The sequence below is a fragment of the Macrobrachium nipponense genome, chromosome 8 (genome assembly GCF_015104395.2).
Source record: "Macrobrachium nipponense isolate FS-2020 chromosome 8, ASM1510439v2, whole genome shotgun sequence".
NCBI lineage: Eukaryota > Metazoa > Arthropoda > Malacostraca > Decapoda > Palaemonidae > Macrobrachium > Macrobrachium nipponense.
In genome coordinates this window covers 50321455-50337693 of record NC_087203.1, presented here as the reverse complement: position 1 = coordinate 50337693, position 16239 = coordinate 50321455, and the positions used below count along the sequence as shown (strand labels likewise).

General features: G+C 40.1%; 1 protein-coding gene across 1 annotated transcript in view; it reads left to right on the top strand.

The window, feature by feature from the left end:
* LOC135223094 (dnaJ homolog subfamily C member 11-like) overlaps window positions 1-16239 on the top strand; it is a gene marked incomplete at its 3' end in the record, with an annotated part of 39208 nt that overhangs the window by 22793 nt on the left and 176 nt on the right.

Sequence of the window (16239 nt, the reverse complement as noted above, 5' to 3'; positions counted from 1 at the left end):
GGTACATATTATAAGGTGGGGATGTAATTGTAGCATATGTACACTTTTAATAAAATTTCTATTAGCAATTTATAAAACATTTTATACAAATTTGTTAAGGATTCTTACCTGCATGTATAGGGCGAGGCATCAAAACCATGGAAAGGCTCAGGGTCATCTGGGTCACTGTCACTATCAAAGGGGTCTGAAATGGAAAAAAAAAATAATAATAAGATTATGCAACATCAAACACATTGTACCACTATGTAAGTTAGTGTACGTATGTATGTAGGGTGTAAACAATTTCCAACATGAAAATGAGAAAAATGAAATTGCTTACCTGATTGTACACGTGCAGGTGGGCGGGCTGATACAGAGGGTCCAGGTTATACAGGGGGATCTGGAACTGTCACAGGTAGTACAGGGAGATCTGGAACTGTCACAGGTAGTACAGGGAGATCTGGAACTGTCACAGGTAGTACAGGGGATCTGGAACTGTCACCAACTCTGCAATAAAATTACAAATGATGAAAATTAATGAAGTTACAATTTACTCTTACATTTAGTAGTTGTTACATTAAAAAATTAACACATTTTAATATGTACACTATGTAAACACATAAATTAGTAAAACAGTTCAGAATTCCTTACCAGGACTAGGAGTGGGAGGTGGTGGTACTGGAGACTTGTGAAAGAAAGTGTCAAGCCTGGACTGCACACTTCTCTTCGTCTGCTTCTCCTTCAGGGTCTCCTTGTAGAAAGTCACCAAATCCATGATTCCTCTCTTGATTTTGTCAAACCTAGAAACGTTAGGGTCTTCTGCCTCAAAAGAAGCCAAGGCTCTCTCCAGATGAGTAAAATAAAACCCTCTGACAAGCCTTTCACAGTTAATGACCTGGGTTTTGGCTCTGGTGCCGCCTCCTCTTCCTCAATCATTTGTTGTTCAAGTTCTAGTAAGTCCTCTGCAGACAATTCCTCTCCATGGGAAGCCAGCAGCTCTGTTTACATCATCAGGTTCAAGATCTAGTTGCAGGGCCTCTTGCTTAGCCCTACGATCTTCCTCGTCACAGTCTCGACGTCTTCTGCCTGGTCAAAGCCTTCAAAACTGTGCACAAACTGTGGACACAGTTTCCTCCAGGCCCCATTTAAAGTGGTCGTCTTCACCTCGTCCCAAGCACTTGCAATGTTCTTCACATGCATCTGCAATGTTGTAGCCCTTACCGAAACTTGCTTCAGTGTCAACTCCTTGTTAGCTTCTATGGCCCTCAAAGCAACAACGTATGGTCCTTCTAAGGTAGTAAGCCTTGAAATTTGCTATTACTCCCTGGTCCATTGGCTGTATCAGCGATGTGGTATTGGGTGGGAGGTACAACCACCTTCACATTAGGATGCATGTCGCTCAAATTTGAAGGGTGACCATGGGCATTGTCCAGGACTAACGAGGGCCTTAAAAGGCAGACCCTTCGAAGTCAAATACCGCTCCACTGCTGGCACGAAATGGTCATTGAACCAATCTTCGAAGACCATTAAGGTAACCCACGCCTTCTTGTTAGATTTGCCAATCACAGGGAGTTGACTCTTGAAAATGCCTTGAAAGCCCTGGGATTCTCGGCCAAATACACCAGCAAGGGCTTCAGTTTCAAATCACCACTTGCATTGGCCCCAAACAGCAAAGTCAGTCGCTCCTTTCCAGCTTTATGGCCAGGTGCTGACTTCTCCTCCTTGGAAAGGTACGTTCGATTTTGGCATTCTTTTCCAAAATAATCCAGTCTCATCCACATTAAAGACTTGGTCAGCCGTGTAACCACCATCCTTAATTATCTCAGCCAAACCACCTGGAAAACTTTCTGCTGCTTCGCTATCAGCACTAGCAGCTTCACCTTGGCAGCTTTCCACATTATGCAAATTTGCACGAGCCTTAAAACGGTTAAACCAACCTCTACTCGCGGAAAATTCACCACCAGCACTGCCTTCGCCAAACTTTTTCACATACTGCCTCATGCAGCGCTCTAGCCTTCTCCTGGATCACACTTAAGCTCACCGGAACACGTCGCTGGTTCTGGTCCTCCAGCCAGATCATGAGCAATTTCTCCATTTCAACAATGCTCTGGCTACGTTGCTTCTCGTTTATCACCGTTGACTTCATCGGTGCAGCATCCTTAACGTGCTTCAGAATACGTTCCTTATCCTTCACAATGGTTACCACCGTGGTCCTGCTCAAGCCTAAAGAACGGCCTATTTCGGTGTTAGTTTCTCCCTTCTCCGAACGCTTTATCACGTCATATTTGACCTCCATCATGATGACCTTCCTCTTCTTGGATTAACTGAACTATCATCGGAGGAAGTACTTTGGCGTTTAGGAGCCATTGTAAATTAGCGAAAATGGCAAGGAATTTCAGCAACGTCTCAGCACACAACCTAGTGGAATGCAGGCAGGCACGCGATTGAAGTGGCGTCCTTTCGTATTGTTACGCTTGGCGTCCTCAGACCGTCCGAGGTCGTTGTTCTGGTCAATTTACCATACAGTTTAATAGCGTTATTAATTTATGCACCTCCGCTCAAAAACTAGTTTCTGCATATGAGTATCGTTAAAAGCATAACAAAACGTCGTAACCTTGGCATTTGTGTTGTAATCTAACCAGAACTTTAGTTTTTTAATTATGTTACTGGAAACAAGCAATGATTTTTCATTATATTGCGCTTTTGGACTGTTTTAAACTGCGCATCCCAAGCTAGTGTATCATTCGCCCGCAAACTAGTTCCGCATAATTGCGGCGTCAGTAAAAAAATTCAAAAAATACGAAAAAAAAAAAAGTGTCAAAAATCATCATAACCTCAAAATTTTTGTTGTAATGTAACCAAAAACATATTTTTATTATGTACTGTGCTAAACTATAAAGGATTTTTATCATAGCATGCGTTTTTTTAAAAGCGTCGTTAACTCGGAGCGTCGGAAGCGTCAGCGTCGTAACCTCGAACAAGCGTCGTAACCCAGGACGGAATTTCCATTGAATATTTAAGAAAAAGCGTCGTAACCTCGGAACGTCGTAAGCCGGAAACCGTCGTAAGCCGGGGACCGCCTGTACTTCTAACACTTGTAGCCAAGAGAGAGAGAGTTACTACTATGACATACATATCTTGTGGAGAGACCTTACAGACCTTACATCTTGTTCGGGTTGCCCTATGTCCCTCAGTGTGAGGCACCTCTAATGTCTACCAGAGAGTTGCTAGTACATCTTCTGGTATATTTTGCATCTTCCAATCTTGGATGGTCTGGGATGCAGCTTAGATATTTGTCGAGCTTATTCTTAAACACATCTACGCTCACTCCTGATATATTCCTCAGATGAGCTGGCAATGCATTGAATAGACGCTGCGTTATCGATGCTGGTGTGTAGTGGATTAATGTCCTGTGTGCTTTCCTTATTTTTCCTGGTATAGTTTTGGGCACTATTAATCTACCTCTGCTTGCTCTTTCTGATATTTTTAACTCCATGATGTTTTCGGCTATTCCTTCTATCTGTTTCCATGCCTGAATTATCATGTAGCGTTCTCTTCTCCTTTCTAGACTATATAATTTTAAAGATTGTAGTCTTTCCCAGTAGTCAAGGTCCTTAACTTCTTCTATTCTAGCTGTATAGGACCTTTGTACACTCTCTGTTTGTGCAATATCCTTTTGATGGTGTGGGTACCATATCATGTTGCAACATTCAAGTGGACTACGAACATGTTTATAAAGCATAATCATGTGTTCAGCTTTTCTTGTTTTGAAGTGCCGTAACAACAGTTTACCATTTTTCCGCCCCATTTTTTTTTATTTTTTTTTGCTTTAGAACATTTTGCCAATAATAGAATTGCTATTTGATTATTGCATAACATGTTCCTATTCATCATCACACCAAGGTCTTTAACTGCTTCCTTATTTGTGATTATCTCATTATTATGGTCCCCTGTATGCATATAGCTTTCCTTCTCTGTCTCCATAATTTATTGATTCAAATTATCAGAGTTAAATACCATCCTATTTACCTCTGCCCAATCATATACTTTGTTAAGGTCTCTTTGTAGCGCGTTCCTATCTTCATCACAAGTTAATTTCTCTACTTATTCTTGTGTCATTGCGAAACTACTCACTACCGAGTCCATGACATTACTGTCTATGTCTGCAATCATAATAACAAACAGTAATGCAGCTAACACCGTACCTTGTGGCACACCGGATATTACCTTAGCTTCATCCGATTTCTCATCGTTTGCAATAACTATCTGTTTTCTGTTGTGTAAAAATTCTTTTAACCATCTTCCTACTTTATCCACTATATTATGTTTTCTAATTTTCTTCGCTAATATATTATGGTCTACCTTGTCAAAAGCTTTTGCAAAGTCTAGATAAACCACATCTGTTTTCATTCCGCTTTTCATATTTTTGTATATGTTCTCACAGTGGACTAACAGTTGGGTTTGTGTACTTTTTTCCGGGTACGAAAACCATGTTGTCCTATTTGATCATGACCTATAGAGGTCATGATCAAATACAGTGTCAAAATATTTGTATATATTTGAATTTTACATATAAACTATGATACCATATGTCATCAGTCAACATTCTCTCTCTCTCTCTCTCTCTCTCTCCTCTCCTCGTCTCTCTCTCTCTTCTCTCTCTCTCTCTGCTCTCTCTCTCCTCTCTCTCTCTCTCTCTCTCTAAGCTTTCTTCTGGAGCTGCCAGACATCCCTTGGGCTGGAAGCTGAAGGTGGACTGATCTGTGGTTCCGTCCTCCTTATATTTGGGGTTGACAGCAGGGGTCTGCCCCATGCTGATCTCCGATTGGCTGGTGAGTCTTCATTTCCATTGGTGCTTTAGCCAGGTCTCAAGCCACTTTCTCCGAGTTGATGGTTGTGATGCTGCAGATCCTGCAGCTGTCTAGACCTCCTGAATGGCGCGGTAACGTTGATGGGCGTTGCGCTACGTTGTGGGACGTCACAGCTAATTTGATTTCCATCGGCTGCAGGAATACCTCGTTTGGGGGCATTGTCTTCATGGAGTCGTCATGATCAGTGTGTCATTTTTGGTGAAAAGGTCTTCTCATACTCGTGGGGAGGAGAAATTCTTCGTGCGTCACATTCAGTATAGTTTATTTGCTGGATGAGAAGCACCTCAGCAGGCGCACGACGGGCATCAGTGGCCTTCCCGATGATACTTCGTGCTCTGTATGATGACATCCTGGGAGATGCCTCTTGATGTTTGGTGTATGACGTGATTCTTGATTCTTGAAGAGAGACTCATGCCCCCTCTTGGGCGTGGCATGAGAAGTCTCTTCGACATGGCGCATGGTAGTCATGCCTACGTAGGCGCCGCTGCATTTGCGGACTGGGCATGTATACTGGTACACTACTGTGTCTGCTTCAGGGGTCTCGTACCTGTGGAGAGGGTTATTTTTCATAAGGTCGCGCGTCCTCCGATTCTGGTAATATAAGATTAAGTCGATATTCATGGTGTCGTCGGTCGGGGATACATTTTCAGAAATAATTTTCTAAATGGAGTCCGCTTCTTCACGGGGTAAATAGGGAACTCATAAGGCTATAGTACAGCTTGATATTATCCTGGGCAGGGCTGCGGGCTCTCACTACCGTACCATTTCTCCAGGGCTGTGTGGACTTCCTTACTGATTAATTTATTTGAGTACCGTTTTACAAGTACTTGGGAGGAGCGGTCGAGTTCCTGGTGAGTGTCCTGCCAGGTCGAGCAGTGGGAGAAGGCTCTCCTGACGAAGGCCCTGACGGTGGTGCTTTTGAATCTGGCGGGGCACTAGCTGTCACCATTGAGGCAAAGTCCTAGACTGGTCTTCTTTGTGTAGACGAATGAGGTACTCCTGCAGCCGATGGAAATCAAATTAGCCGTGACATCCCACAGCGTAATGCAATGCCCATCAACGTTACCGCGCCGCTCAGGAGGTCTAGACGGCTGCAGGATCTGCAGCATCGCAACCATCGACTCAGAGAAAGTGGCTTGAGACCTGCCTCAAGCCACCAATGAAAACGAAGACTCACCGCAACCAGTCAATAGGAGACCAGCATGGGGCAGACCCCCTGCTGTAACCCTAAATATAAGGAGGACGGACACCACACCAAGATCAGTTCACCCTCAGCTTCCCAGCCCGAGGATGTCTGGCAGCTCCAGACGAAAGCTCGCTTTAAGAAAGAGAGAGAGAGAAAGAGAAAAAAATAATCATTGATGTCTTTGATGACTATAGTATCATAGTTTATCTGTAAAATTCAAATATATACACTTATTTTGACACTGTATTTGATCATGACCTCTTAGGGAAGGCATCTTGATACCGTAGTTCCCTCCTTTATCTTAACCAAATCAATAGTACAAGTTTTTAGCTTGCACCAATTTGGGTCTCTCTTTTTACCTTACCAAAGTCTAATTAAGAGTTTTAGCTTAACAATTGCGTTTTTTCCGACCATTTCGGTCGAGTCAAAGTTCCAAAAAAAAAAAAAAAAGTTAAAAAAAAAAAAAAAAAAACCGCGGGGAAAAAAGGTTTGAAATTTTGGCACTTAACAATTATTTAGATGAAAATATTTCAAAACTGATAAAAGCTACAATCAGTAATGGCTAATGTAAAATGGTGCAAAAATTATGTCAAAGTGACGAAATAATTTCTGAGATGTGTCACTGATACTTTTTAGTGCGATAAGAAAGAAATTCGCGCTTGCGCGCCTGCGTAACGATTGTAAACAAAACAACACCTTGATCTGTGAACTCCCAGCATCCTCCAAGGCGCTTGATTCACAAGTTTTTGGCTGGTAGGCCTATAAGATCCAAAGGCCTAAGTATTTTTCCCGCGAATTTTTAAAAATTTTCTATATTGACGTAAATTACTTCCGGTCAGCACCCAAAAGACAATTTATCTCGACGTAAAATACGTCCAATAGGCGTTTAAGGGTTAATATTGATCAATACTGTATTAGTAAGTTTAATAAGATTAAATTATATCACATAATAACAATAATAATTTTCTGTTTCTTTCTTACAGAGATGTATGTTTTCTGTATGATAAATTGATGATATCTTTGTAGAAGCCGAGAATGAGGAAGAGGTTGAAGCTGTCCTGGCACAGTTCCAGCAGTGCAATTCGCTGAATTATACCGTTGAATTCAGCAAACAAAGGTCAATTCCCTTTCTCAATGTCCTCGTCTCCAAGACCGATGATGGCCTAAAAACTTTGGTAAATACAAAGAAAACAAACTTAGGACTTTGCCTGAATGGGGGCAGCGAATGTCCTGCACGGTTCAAAAACACCACAGTCAGGGCTTACATTCGGAGGGCCCTCACGCACTGTTATTCTGGCAAGACACTCACAAAGAACTGACCGAGTCACTCAGGTGCTTTGTTAATAACGGGTATCTGAATCGTCTTATTAATAAAGAAGTCCGAACAGCACTGGATCGGTGGTACAGCAAGAATGAGAGACCTCAGCCCTACCCCCATCAGAAGATCATGCTGTTTTACAAAGCCAGAATGCACGCACGTCACTGAGGATGAGGATGCATTGAGAAAAATCATCAGAGAGAATGTGACCCCCACCGAAGTCGACAAAGAACTCGAACTGGTGATTTATTACGAAAATCGACATACCCACCACCTTATCATGAAGAACAACCCAAATCCCCCCAGCAAGAGACCTCTTGAAACAGTCGAATGTAGTCTACCAATTCTTATGCCCCGTCCGTGGATGTCCCGGCTCTTACGTTGGTATGACTACTATGAAACTGTCCAAGAGGATTTCTTGCCACGCACAAGAAGGGGCAATTAAAAACCACACCATGACAGCACACCAGGAAGCTATCTCCTGCGGCAGTATTATCAAGAATACTAAGATAATAGGGAGGGCTCCTGACCAGCGATGTTTACAACTGCTCGAGACACTCCTCATACAGCAAGAAAAGCCCTCAATAAATACGACACAGGAAGTGCTTTTCCTCCCCACCAACTTAAGAAGACCCATGAATATAGATAATAGTACAAGTAATACCAGACGGAGCTACACTCCCAATCAAAGAATACCAGATGAGACAAGCAGCCTAGCAGCCAATGACAATGTGAGCCGTCGTGACACAACGCCCAGGGAAGTCATTCCCTAGCCTTGACGGTCTGCTAGGCTGCAATAGCACGACCATCAAAGACGAGAAGTGTCTTGAAGGAAACTTCCTCCAACCAATAGCAGGAATGCAACGTACCACCAACCAATGAAAACTCAGCGAGTGGTTGACCCTGACCCCCTGTTGACCTACCACTATATATTGAGTAGATCCTGACAACATCTACAGTTTGCTCCGACCCACTGCCGTGATCATGCTCGGATGATACCGAGAGAAACGGTGGCCACTAGATCAACTTATATTTTGATCTATTTGTTCATTTACTGTGACAAATAAATAAATTTTAAGCAATATCCCTGAAATTGACTCCTCCTGATGAGTAATATTGGCACAATACTCACCAGTTGTATTAGCAGAGAAAAAGCTATTATTAGAAAAATAGAGAAGACTACAAGTTGAATGCAGCTGATGCAGCAATATCTTTCAATAAGACTTGTTTGAAAGAGGGTCTCCTTCCAATATATACCAACATACGTCTGCATGACCCTTCAGCATGCAACGAGACCAACACGAGAAGCTTCTGGATATCCCTCCTTCAACATCAGCTGAGAGTGAAGACAGCAGAGTGGTGTGCCCTGCGAGAAGAGGTCGTGAAACTGCAAGTGGAATGGGCAACCTTACGGCAGAGTAACAAGTAAGACAACCCAGGGGACAATGAAGAAGCCGTCGGTCCCAGCTCCAGCGAAGGAGATGAGATCGAACCTGAACACCCTGATGAAGAGGAAGAAGACGACAACCAGAACGAAGACCTATCAAATCTACAAGACTTGAGTTACCCGCTTATCGTAAAAGTATGCCTCGCCCACCTCCAAGACAAGGATATGAAGAAACGCTTACGGGACATCACTCGGAAACTCATTTCTCTCAATGGGGGCAAGCTCCGGATGCCGCAACGGACAGAAGGATATATCAATCTAACAGATTATGAACCTACTCCTGACCAGGATGAACTGCTATGGTTAGGCCTGAACTGCCACATTACAGTGGGCCCCCCGTATTCGCGTTCTCCGGATTCGCGGACTCACTGATTCGCGGATTTTTTCTGGACCATATCTGACCATTATTTGCGGTGAATTCGCCTATTCGCGGGATTTTCCGACGATAAATAATCACTAATTAGCGTATTTTGATGTTATTTTCATGCCTAAATACATTTTTATGATACAAAAACGATTTACTGATTTTAAAATATTAATATTGATCAATACTGTAATAGTAAGTTTAATAAGATTACATGATATCACATAATAACTAATAATTCTCTCTCTCTCCCTTACCGGGATGTATGCTTTTTGTGTGATAAATGATTTACTAATTTTCTAATATTAATATTAATGTAAAGAGCAATTACTTCAGAAAGAAAAATACTACATTGAATTAGTAAGATTTTAGTTTATAAATTTCAAAAATTATGTAAGAGTGAAGGAAGTCCCAGTCTTCATGCATCTTTCTTTCGAACTCCAGGTCTCTCTTCTCTCTCTATCTCTCTCTCTCTCTCTACTGAGATGAGAGATTTTTATGGTACACGTATGTATCAATGTGTTTATTAATATTGTTTTTCATATGATGATAATAATAATAATAATAATAATAATAATAATAATTGTAATTACAAAATCATATGTGAAAGTATTTTACAAATGGCTACGATAATCTCTCTCTCTCCTCTCTCTCATCTCTCTCTCTCTCTCTCTCTTACAAGATGTATATTTTTTGGATGATGATTTACCAATTTTCAAAAAATCAATATTAATGTAAACAGCAATAATATAAATTCATTAAAGAAAATACTAAAGTGAATTAGCAAGATTTTTAGTATAAATATAAAATATGTAAGAATGAAAGAAAATGCATTTTTACCCCGCGTCTTTGATTTCCTGGGAGCCAGCAGAGTTGGCTGGGTCCAACAACTGTTGCCCTCTCGATGTCATACTTTTATATCTCTCTCTCCTCTCTCTCTCTCTCGTCTCATCTCTCTCTCTCTCTCTCTCTCTCTCTCTCTCTCTCTCTCTTTCTTACTTGTGTATGTTTATTGTTTTGTAGTATAAATAAATGATTTACCTTATAACTAAGATTTTCAAATATTAATAAGATTAATTAAAAAAAGCAATTCCCAGTCTTTTTTATCCACTTGGAGGAACGTGGGGGGTAGGAGTATATGACAGTTTGATATATGTTACTGGCGGAGGGGAAGGAGTCGGAGTTTAGGAGTTATTTCTCTCTCTCCTCTCTCTCTTCTCTCTTATTATCTCTCTATCATAATTTTCACTCTTGATGGTCAGATATATGATGTTGCCATTCACTGGTCACTCTCTCTCTCTCTCTCTCTCTCTCTCTCTCTCTCTCTCTCTCTCTCTCTCTCTCTCTCTCTCTCTCTCTGTTATTGGCTGTAGGATATTATTTTTAATGGTAAAATGTTTAGATGACTTTGAAATGATATTAATAATTAACCTCAAAGATTGATAACAGTAATAGAGTTAGTAATTTTAGGTATATTTGAAGTAGGATGTTATTAAAGGTATACATTTGGTATCTGAACTTTCAAGATAGGCAGTCATAAGCATTTTTAATGGTGGTTATAACTATTCGCGGGTTTTAACTATTCACAGGGGTGTCTGGTACACATCCGTCGCGAATACGGAGGGAACACTGTATCTCCAAACCGAAGCCCCTGGAGAAGAGACTAGAGGTCAAGTTGCTGCTCGATTCGATACAACAATAGAAAGCCGCATCTCGTCCGCACCACCAACTCTTTGCAGCCCCTCCTGCTTGCAGAAGCCCTCACAGAATGCGGCACATATAATAGTGGTATCCTCTCCCGTGAAATGAAAGAAGCAGCAAAGGCCCTACGTCAACGAGAAGACATAGCTGTGCACCTTGCAGACAAAAAGCAGCCTTCGTAGTGATCAAGACGGCGCAGTACCACCAGAAGTTGGATACCATTTTTTATGACAGTACTAAGTTCGAGCGCCTTACTAAAAACCCCACAGACAAAATAAAAAAAGAAGCCAATGACATCATTAGCAGTTTCAATGCAGCCACCAATGCTGTGCACCTCCTGCCAATCATCGGAGATTACAGCCTTGGCTATCTGTACGGCAACGTTAAAACACATAAGTGGAAACCCTCTTTGCCCCATCATCAGCCAGACACCCGCCCCCACGTATGGACTGGCCAAACGCCTTAATCAAATCTTGACGCCCTATGTACCAAGCCGATATAGCCTGCGCTCTTCCGTGGGATTCCCCGAAGAAATCCAAGCCTCCCCAGGAAAAGACACTATCGCCTCCTTGGACGTAGAATCCCTTTTCACAAACGTTCCTGTCGACAAGACCATCAGTATCATTATGGACTGCATCTACAGGGACCCCTCTACACCCCAGCTAAATATCCCAGAAGTATCCCTGCTGGCACTCCTCGAGATATGTGTGAAGGAGGCCCCTTTTCTCCACCCTAAAGGTCAGATGTTCCAGCAAAAATACGGAGTTGCAATGGGTTCTCCTCTCGGTGTCCTATTCACCAACTTTTATATGGGTACTAGGGAAGAGATAGTTTTCTCCAATATTAGAAAACCCCGCAAATATGCAAGATATATTGACAATATCTTTGTACAGGCCGAGAATGAGGAAAAGGTTGAAGCTGTCCGGCGCATGTTCCAGCAGTGCAGTTCGCTGAATTATACCGTTGAATTCAGCAACGAAGGCCAGCTCCCCTTTCTCGACGTCCTTGTCTCCAAAACCGAAGATGGTCTAAAAACTTCGGTATATACAAAGAAAACAAACTTAGGACTTTCCCTGAATGGGGACAGCGAATGTCCTGCATGGTTCAAAAACACCACAGTCAGGGCCTACATTCGGAGGGCCCTCACGCACTGTTCTTCCTGGCAGGACACTCACAAAGAACTTAACCGAGTCACTCTGGTGGTTCTTAATAACGGGTATCCGAATCGACTTATTAGTAAAGAAGTCCGAACAGCGCTGGATCGGGGGTACAGCAAGAGTGAGAGACCACAGCCCCACCCCCATCAGAAGATCAAGCTGTTTTATAAAGCCAGAATGCACGCACATCACCGTGAGGACAAGGATGCATTGAGAAAAATCATCAGAGAGAATGTGACCCCCACCGAAGTCAACAAAGAATTCGAGCTCGTGATTTATTACCAAAATCAACATACCCACCACCTTATCATGAAGAACAACCCGACCCCTCGCAGGATACCTCTTGAAACAGTCGAATGTAGTCTACCAATTCTTATGCCCTGTCCGTGGATTTCCCGGTTGTTACGTTGGTATGATTTCTATGAAACTGTACAAGAGGATTTCATGCCACGCACAAGAAGGGGCAATAAAAACCATACCATGACAGCACACCAGGAAGCTATCTCCCACGACAGTATTATCTGAATACTAAGATAATAAGGAGGGCTCCTGACCAGTGACGTTTACGACTGCTTGAGGCACTCCCTCAAACAGCAAGAAAACCCTCATGTAAATATGACACAGGAAGTGCTTTTCCTCCCCACCAACTAAACCCTTAAACGCCTATTGGACGTATTAAACGTCGACGAAAATTGTCTGTTGGGTGCCGAATTGACGTATGAAACGTCGACGCCAAAAAGTTTTTTAAAAATTCGCAGAAAAATAGTTATAGGCCTACTTGGCAAAAACTTTTGAATCACGCACCTTGAGGGATGCTGGGAGTTCACGGATCAAGCTGTTGTTTTGTTTACAATCGTTACCCAGGCGCGCAAGCGCGAATTTCTTTCTTCTCACACTAAAAAGCATCAGCGACACATCTCGGAAATTATTTCGTCACTTTGACATAATTTTTGTACCAATTTTATATTAGTCCGTTACATAGAGTTTTATATAAAATGAAAAGTGCGCAATTTCATGTAGAATACAACCAAAAACAACTCATGATTGTAGCTTTTATCAGTTTTTTGAAATATTTTCATATTAATAACAAATAAGTGCCAAATTTCAACCTTCGGTCAACTTTGACTCGACCGAAATGGTAGAAAAACGCAATTGTAAGCTAAAACGCTTATATTCTAGTAATATTCAATTATTTACCTTCATTTTACAACAAATTGGAAGTGTAGCACAATATTTTGACTTATGGTGAATTTATGAAAAAAAAAACTTTCTTACGGCCCGAGCAGTAACTTCCCGAAAAATCAGAAATTTTTTTGTCTGATTGTCATAATGTTTGCGCCATTTTATATTAGCCGTTACATAAAGTTTTATATATGGAAATGTGCGCAATTTCATGTAGAATACAACGAACAACAACCCATGGTTGTAGTTTTTATCAGTTTTAAAATATTTTCATGTAAATAACGATGTGCCAAAATATCAACCTTCGGTCAACTTGACTCTGCTGAAATGGTCGAAAAACGCAATTGTAAGCTAAAACTATTACATTCTAGTAATATTCAATCATTTACCTTTATTTTGCAACAAATTGGAAGTCGCTAGCACAATATTTCGATTTATGGTTAATTTTTGAAAAAAACTTTTTCCTTACGTCCGCGCGGTAACTTCCGAAAATATCTGAAATTTTTTTGTCCGATTGTCGTAATGTTTGCACCATTTTATATTAGCCGTTACATAAAGTTTTATATATGAAAATGTGTGCAATTTCATGTAGAATACAACTAAAAACAACCCATGGTTGTAACTTTTATCAGCTTTGAAATATTTTTATATAAATAATGATAAGGGCTAAAATATCAACCTTAATCAACTTTGTCTCGACCGACATCATCAAAAACCGCAATTGTAAGCTAAAACTCTTACATTCTAGTAATATCCATCATTTACCTTCATTTTTTGCAACAAATAGGAATTCTCTAACTAGCACAATATTTCGATTTATGGTGAATTTTTGAAAAAAAAACTTTCCTGGGTCCACGCGGTAACTGCCGAAAAAAATCAGACATTTTTTCGTCCAATTGTCGTAATGTTTGCACCATTTTATATTAGCCGTTACATAATGTTTTATATATGAAAATGTGCGCAATTTCATGTAGAATACAACAAAAAAACAACCCATGGTTGTAGGTTTTATCAGTTTTGAAATATTTTCATATAAATAACGATAAGTGGCAAAATTTGAACCTTCAGTCAACTTTGACTCAACCGAAATGGTCAAAAAACGCAATTGTAAGCTAAAACTTATATTCTAGTAATATTCAATCATTTACCTTCATTTTCCAACAAATTGGAAGTCTCTAGCACAATATTTTGATTTATGGTGAATTTATGAAAAAAAAAACTTTTTCCTTACGGCCGCATATATACATATAACTTGGTAAAATTTATGGTTGTTTTGTAAAATAATTTTTATTATTACACCTTGTGAATTTGTATATCCTCCTCTTTCTATTGATGTGTTTTTTTCTTAAATTGGCTAACCTCAAAGTTTTGCCAGCCTGGGGTGCTGCATATTTATTTGTTACCCCGGCTCCTAAGGGTTAAGCCAGTTATCTCCTTATCATTATATGAGGCTTTCTCTATGATGCTAACACAAGATAAAATTGGACATTTTAATGGGGTACTATATTATTTGTAGTAAATTATTTGTATGTTCGTTTCTCATGCATTTTTTTCTCTCAACAATTTATCTTCAGTAGTGTTGTAACAATGCAAAAAGTTGTCTACGAACCAATCTAAACATTCTTTTATACCAATGACATTTCTAGATACGTAAGTTTATTTATCATAAAACGGTCTAAAGTAATGTATATCAGACTTGACCCACTGTAGAATCATTCATAGACTGACATTTTTACAAGTTTTCTTTTGTTCACAAAGCCATAAAAGCGAACAAAATTGTCCAAGAACTAATCTAAATATTCTTTTATACTAATATTGTTTCCAGATATATTTATTTACACAAAATAGTGTGTATGACTTGATCCAATGTAGTGATCCTCCTGTATTCGCGGGGGATGCGTACCAGACTCCCACGTGAATAGTTTGAGCCCCTTTAAAAATGTTTGAAACCTCCTATTTTGTTAGTTAAAAGTCAAGAAAAACCCATTAAAAATTTATATACTTGGTTTTTTAATCGTTTCATCACAAAAGTACATTTATGACAAAATATATAAAAAGAACAGGAATTTGTGAAGATTTCTCCAAGAAAAATACCGCAGATAGGCAAATTTTCTGCGATTAATGGGGGAAATGTTCCAGAGAGAAATCTGCAAATGCATGAGTCCACAAATCCAGAGAATGCAAATACATGGGGTCCACTGTACAATCATTCATAGACTCTGACATGTTTGAAAATCTTTTTCGTTCACAGTGCCATAAAAGCGATGAACAAAATTGTCCATGAACCAATCTAAACATTCTTTTATACCAATATCTTTTCTAGATATGTTTATTTACCCATAAAACTGTCAAAAACAGTACATAACTCACTTGGACCTATCCTGAATTATTCATACAGACTTTTTTCAGTTCTTTTATACATTATTACTTTAGGATATGTTTACTTAGATATAAAACTGTCTATAACTAAAATTCAATAATTCCTTAAAATTGGGCAGTTAATGTTAATAGGCCTTGTAGGGGATTTGTGCCATCAATGTTCTAAATGTGGTACATTTATAGGCATTACTATGGGGTTGTTTGCAGTGCACCTACAGTCCTTAGCTGTACCCCCTTTGTAGCCTTTTACCCTACATATACATATGTGCCTCCTTTCTGCCATCTGGCCCAAAACTATTATTTCATGGAGCAGAATTATCATATATGTATACTATGTGTAACTCATATGTATCAATACTTATATGCGTATGCACACATACGTATATACACACAGTAGTAGTATGTAGTTGTTTTTGTTGTTCAACAGTTGTTGTTGTTGTTATTATAATCATTAACTAAGCACATATTTTGCTACTAATATTGATTTATTGAAAGAAAACAATGATCCATTATTCATACCATGTAGGGGTGCATGTGACCTGGTGCCCCCCTTAAACTTCTACTGTTTCTGTCCAATCACCCTGAGTCCTTTTTTTAACTTAAGTACAGACGGGCTGAAAGTTTTGCTGTGTGTGGCTTTATAACCAAAAATCCA